Source organism: Sceloporus undulatus, chromosome 1 (genome assembly GCF_019175285.1).
Source record: "Sceloporus undulatus isolate JIND9_A2432 ecotype Alabama chromosome 1, SceUnd_v1.1, whole genome shotgun sequence".
In the NCBI taxonomy this organism is placed as follows: Eukaryota; Metazoa; Chordata; class Lepidosauria; order Squamata; family Phrynosomatidae; genus Sceloporus; species Sceloporus undulatus.
This window is the reverse complement of record NC_056522.1, coordinates 91632907-91638820: the sequence shown is the minus strand read 5'-3', so window position 1 is coordinate 91638820 and position 5914 is coordinate 91632907. Positions and strand designations below refer to the sequence as shown.

Sequence of the window (5914 nt, the reverse complement as noted above, 5' to 3'; positions counted from 1 at the left end):
TTCTCATAGATTCTGACACCACCTTCTCCTCCTTTCCCACTTCTCCCTCATCAATGGTCTGTAGAAGGAAAAGGACTTTTTTTCTTGCTACAGAAGTTTCAAAATTAGGCCAGGTACCAGATTTCCCACGCCACCCTTTAAAATAATTCCAAAGAACTCTACTACATTTCAAACTATCAACAATAATTTAAAAAAATGTTTCCACACACAGAGAAGAGTTTTTTCTTGATTGGTTTTTCTCAGTACATCCTGTGCTAAAAGGTACAATTTCAGTACCCTGTTTAGGGACAGAACATGAAGATGAAATAGATTAAATTGTCAAGAAATGGGTAAGTAAACCACAGCAACAGGGTCTTTTCAAATATGACAATAAATGTGCAATTGTATTGGTCTTTTAGATGGTGTAGAAAATGAAATACTACACTTGATCTTAGCCAAAAGGCTGAGAAGCGATGTGTAGAAAATGAAATAAAGATATGTTTCAATAGTATGTAGAGGGCATACTCTAAAGGGCAAAAGGTGTTCAGGATTGTGTGTGGTTATCAGATAGGTAGCAGCACAAATTGGGGGCTCTCTCACCCATTGCATCTAAAGCCAAAAAGGTAATGAAACTTTGAGCGAAGGAAAAGAAAAAGGATGAAAGGCATGGAAGAATTTACAAAGACTTTCTTTTTGTCTGACCACCTTCACAGCTATATGTGGTGGGAACACACAAGAGGATCTGCTCTCAGGCTCTGGAAGTTCCTTCCAAGATTAGTTAGACTGTTGCTCTACTTGTTATCCTTCCACAGGTGAAGACTTTTTGTTTTGTTTCGTTTTGCTTCAGCTGGTCTTTGAGGACTAATTGCTCAGGAAGAAAGAACTTTGCAGAATGTGCTGCATTATCCATTTGTTGTTTTATTTTCAGTGATTACCATTTTTACTGGTTTTAATTTTATTGCTAGTTTAATTGCACTTTAAATTTTTTAATGAAGATTATCACACGGTCTTACCGTCTGCCAATCACCAAGGAAACGTTGGGGAAGCATGCATGTATGAACGCCAAGTGCACTTCCCCAGTGTGATGGAATTGTCAGCTCCCTCTAGCGTCCTGGCATTCATACACGCACGCTTCCCCAACGTTTCCTTGGCGATTGGCAGATGGTAAGATCCTGTGTGATAATCTTCAATATGAATTTTTAGCAGTAGTTCTTTTAGCCATTGTAGACCACCTTGAATCTCAAACTGGGGAAAAATGGGATAGAAATCCCATAAACTGAAATAAAAACATAATAATAAAGCTTGACTGATATATGTGTCTGTATCTTTAAGAAACTAATTGCCACTCCTCAAGGCATTTTAAAAGAAATTCTTACTGGGTGCCCATTTTCTCATTCAAATGTTCCATGAGTGGAAGCTTCCCTGCTACCTACAATCCTAGTATAGACTGAGAAGAAAGTGATGTAAAACACAGGGAGTAAGTTATGTTATACCTTTACACATAATGAGTGGTATTATTTATTTATTTATTTGGAATATTTATACCCCACCCTTCAGCCACAAAGGCTCTCAGAGGCTGAGCGGCTTACAATTTTTAAAAATTAGACAATTCCCTGACCTCAGGCTTACAGTCTAAAAAGACATGACACAAAAAGAGAAGGGAATGGTGGTGGGGAAGGATCAAGTTCATTGGTTCTTCCCTCCCTCTGGGGCCATAGCCATGGTAGATGGGCTGGACAGAGAGCTCTTCATCTTACTTGGGCTAGGCCTGATGGAGCTGGCCTGCCTCTCTCCCCCTCTGAGGCCAGATCATCCTGTTTGTTACTCCCAATTAGAATAGAGCTATTCAACCATTTGTTGAATGGTGATTGTTGAATTGTTGATTAGTGATTGAATAAATCTACCCTAGACAACAACAGAATATAAGATGTTATATTCTAGCTTTAGAAAACATAGCTTCCATTCTGAATCTGCTTTCTTAGTTCATTGATTAAACTCCATTTGTCTCCTACAGGTTTCCACTTGGATTCTCAACAATTACTTAAAAATGCCTCCTGAATCAATCCTAGGGATTTTTCTCTCCAGCCATGTTTGGGGGGTGTTGGTGTTGGTTTTGGCCATAAGAGTCAGGTCCCAAGTTCAAACTCTGAAGAGGATGGAGTTCAAGGCTGGAACTGGACCAATTCCAAATACTTAACTCATTAGTCATTGACAGGTGTGTGAGCCACAATCCCTGTAGATACCTTCCTCTATGCCCTGAGATTCACCGGAGATCTAGCTTTTTCTTCACCATGCCTACCCAAAACTGGAAAGTCTCATAAAGTTGGGAACCACACATATTCAAGCCAGCAGTTAGCCCTTTCATGGAATCACATTCCTCTGGCTGGTGGTGGCAATGTTGATGGAAGATGAACTTATTAGGGATAAACTGGAGAGAGGGACTTGTAAAGACTCACTTTACCAACAGCCTTTGTCAAAACTGATCACCTTGCTTTCTAAAACCCTGCCCATAGTCAGATGGCTGCCTTGTGGGTACCTACTGGAAGTGGGTGAGGATAAAAGGATGATGTCCTTATAAAAATATAGATCTGCTTGATACTTGACTCCCAGGAAACCCCTTTAGGGAAATGAACAAGATTACTATGCCCCTGAACGTCTATACAAAACAAGATGATAGTATGAAGTGTGTGTGCATTTGAGTATGGGTGAGAAACTTAAGCTATAAAAGATATAAGACGATATAATACAAAATAAGAAATATCAGTGGAAAGGAGAGTTTTAGAGACTTCCCCGGGAAGAATAATTTGGCTATTAAGTGTACTCTAAAGACTTCTGAGACACAACAATTTCTTGTGTAACACAAAGGTCCCGTGTGATTGCCTTTGTCTCTCCCGCTGTTCCAAGTCCAGAATAGGATTGAGGAATGAAAGCATACTTCTTTAGGAAACACTAAAAATTTCCTTACTAACACTAGAAAAGCAAACATGGGGTTTACAGCCTGATCCTAGCTGAGAGTCTTCAAGTGGAATTCCCTTTCAATTTCAGTGGGATTCCTTTCTAAGAAAATTTACTTTGTAGAGCATCCCTTAGGAGTTTATCACATGGGGAAAACTGGAAGTTTAAAAGGGTCAGAATCTGCATTTATCCAGCTTATTAGGCACAATTACACAAATGGTTTTCAGACAAAATTGTGCACAAGCCACTGAGAATCTGACAAGAAAATGACATGAACCAGGAAATATGCATTTTCAGGAAAATATTGGAAATTAATTTCCACTTCATTCACAAATTTACTTTTTTGTGCAATTGCTGTAATGTGATACTGTAGTTATTTATGGTTTATTAATGGGATTCTCCTTGTTTTTGTGTTGGTTGCCAGATTTCCCATGTTTTTTTGGAGCAAGATTACTTCCAGTGCCACGGAATAAGTAAAATAATGAGTGTCTGAGTCCCGAATGCTCCTCTCTTTCTCTTTCTCCCTGTGTCTCCTGCTTCAGCCACAGCGATCACCAAACTGTTCCTTTTAGGGGATTTTGGACTTCAGCTCCCAGAATCTCAGGCTATTGGCCAACATGGCTGAGGTTTCTGGGAACTGAAGTCCAAAATCCCTTAAAGGGGACAGTTTCAGGAGCACTTCAGCCTTCCCTCCAAGCCAGAGCTCTTAAAGAAACAGCTACCGAGGCAAAGGCAGGGACAGAGCAAGCAAGATAGAGAAAAGGTTGAGTTCCTCCTTGCTCTTTCCTATGTATGTCTGCCTGTGTCTTGCTTCAGCCTTCCCCCATAGCCAGGGCTCTTAAAGAAACAGATGCTGTGGGAAGGCAGGGACACACACTCACACAGATTGGTCACGTTCTATGTGTGAAAATCAATTGTGAATTTTATTGCTTTTTTGGGATGCACATGCTTTTATCATTAACAGGATGGAGGCACATTTAGTCCCGTCATTGAAAACTATTTGCACATTTACGCACAAGTGCAGATTGATCTCAGATTCTGCATGGGATAACAGTACTTTGCATGTGAAACCCATTTGCACAATTTTGAGTTAATAACAGGCTCTGAACATTTTAAACTTCCAATTTCCCCCTGTGTGACAAACTCCTTAGGGTCCTGAATGAAAAAGCCCTTGGTTGTGCCTTCTTCTAGGTCATTTTGATTTTATTTTTGAAAAGACATGAAAGGGAGGAGCCTTCAGTGTTGCTTTGTCAGCTTCATCTTCGCCATTTCTCCTATAAATTTTACTTAGGAGACTGCAGCATGTGCAACACAGTCATTTCCCAGCCTGACTGCATCAACTCTCTGTTGCTTTTCAAACAGGCAGAGACAAGGTCATGAGGCCCTTTGTTGATTCAGTCAAGAATAGACAGACTTTGTTGCAAAGTGCTGCCTTCATTACTGTTTTTACCCCACTTGTACATGGAAGTCTGGGCTGCCTCTTCCTCTCCAATATATTTTCATCAGGATTTGTTTAAGTTCAGCAAAAGAAAAGAAAAACAACGCCCCTCTATTAATGAGCTGAAAGGCCTCCTAAAGAAAAATGTGTAACTGTTCCAAAAAGGAGCATACGCCAAACACCAGCTTCTTGCAGTACTTCTGTGCTCTTGTCTTTGCTCCAAATGAATGGGTTCCAAGAGGACAGTTTGTCTACTGGGCCATCTCTGTGTTGCTCTTTTTTCAGGCTGATTTCAGTGACTAAAGTCCCAATATGCTACCATTGTTAAAAGATACTTTCCAAAATTGGCCCCAAGTCAGTTCCATATGGGTCCCACCAGGATAGAAATTGTACAACGTGCGTTTACCAAACAAACACATAACAACATGGTAATCCTCCAGGAAGTCTGGCTTGTACGTTGGACAAACAGGACGTTTATTCAGTAGGGAGATCCAGGAGCCAATTATTATCTATGCCTCTGTTGTAGCACTGCCACAGAACTTTGCCTCAAGCATTAATACACTGGGATGCTTTTGCATGGATAAAACATCCAAAAAACAAAACAAAACATGGGAAACAAAAAGCATTTAGAAAACACTATTGACATTTCAGATGGAAGGAGGTGTGGAAGTCATAAATCTTTGCTCACTTGTAGCTGCCTTCACAGAAGGTATGACTGCAAAAAGATAGTTATGCTTGCCAAATGTGAAGGCATATAGTTGGTCACAAGATGGGAGGGGGGGCTTTCACACCCCACATTTATAGTGCTGTGAGCTCACTTTAACTGCTAGAGCTACATCTAGGAAACCTAGGATTTGTAGTTTGGTGAGGCACTAGAGAGTCCTGGTGGGAATTCTAAGCAACCATTCCTAAATTGAAAATCCCAGGATTCCATAGGATGTTGCTATGGCAGTTGAAGTGGAATTAAAGTCTCCAATATTGTAGCAGTAAAGACCTATAGAAATCACTGATAGTGCTTTCTTGGCTGTTTGTGGGAGAACAAGGCAGATACAGTTGGAGACAGAGGGGGAAAACCAAATATCTCAACATCCTACTGGTTGAGGATATCTTTAGAGCACAGAACAATAGCCATGTTCTCACCTGATGCAATGAAAGCTTCTTGGGGAACAAAAAAAGAGATGACAACTTTAATTAAGAACTAAAAAGGTTGAGCACATAGTGATTCAACATCTTTTTAAAAGTGAAGCACTAAAATCCCTGTCTTAGATGTACAAATCTGTCCACTTCAGTTTATCCCATATTTGAAATTTTTAGACACCAGGGTGTCTCCAGCAAGAATTTTGCAAATGTTGGTAAATTCATATTAGAAAACAAATTCATACCCATCCTTAGCAATTAACTCTACTGTAGAGTGGCCCACCCTGTTATTTAAGCTGCTGGCAGTGACATCATGTTGTGCAAATCAACAATAATATACTCTGTGCATCTTCTATTAAAGGTCTACTGTCTTTTGTGTATCTGTCCTTTTTACTATTTTTCTCT

General features: G+C 40.0%; 1 pseudogene; it reads right to left on the bottom strand.

The window, feature by feature from the left end:
* Positions 1–346: 346 nt before the first annotated feature.
* LOC121920083 lies at positions 347–454 on the bottom strand (annotated as a pseudogene).
* Positions 455–5914: the final 5460 nt, after the last annotated feature.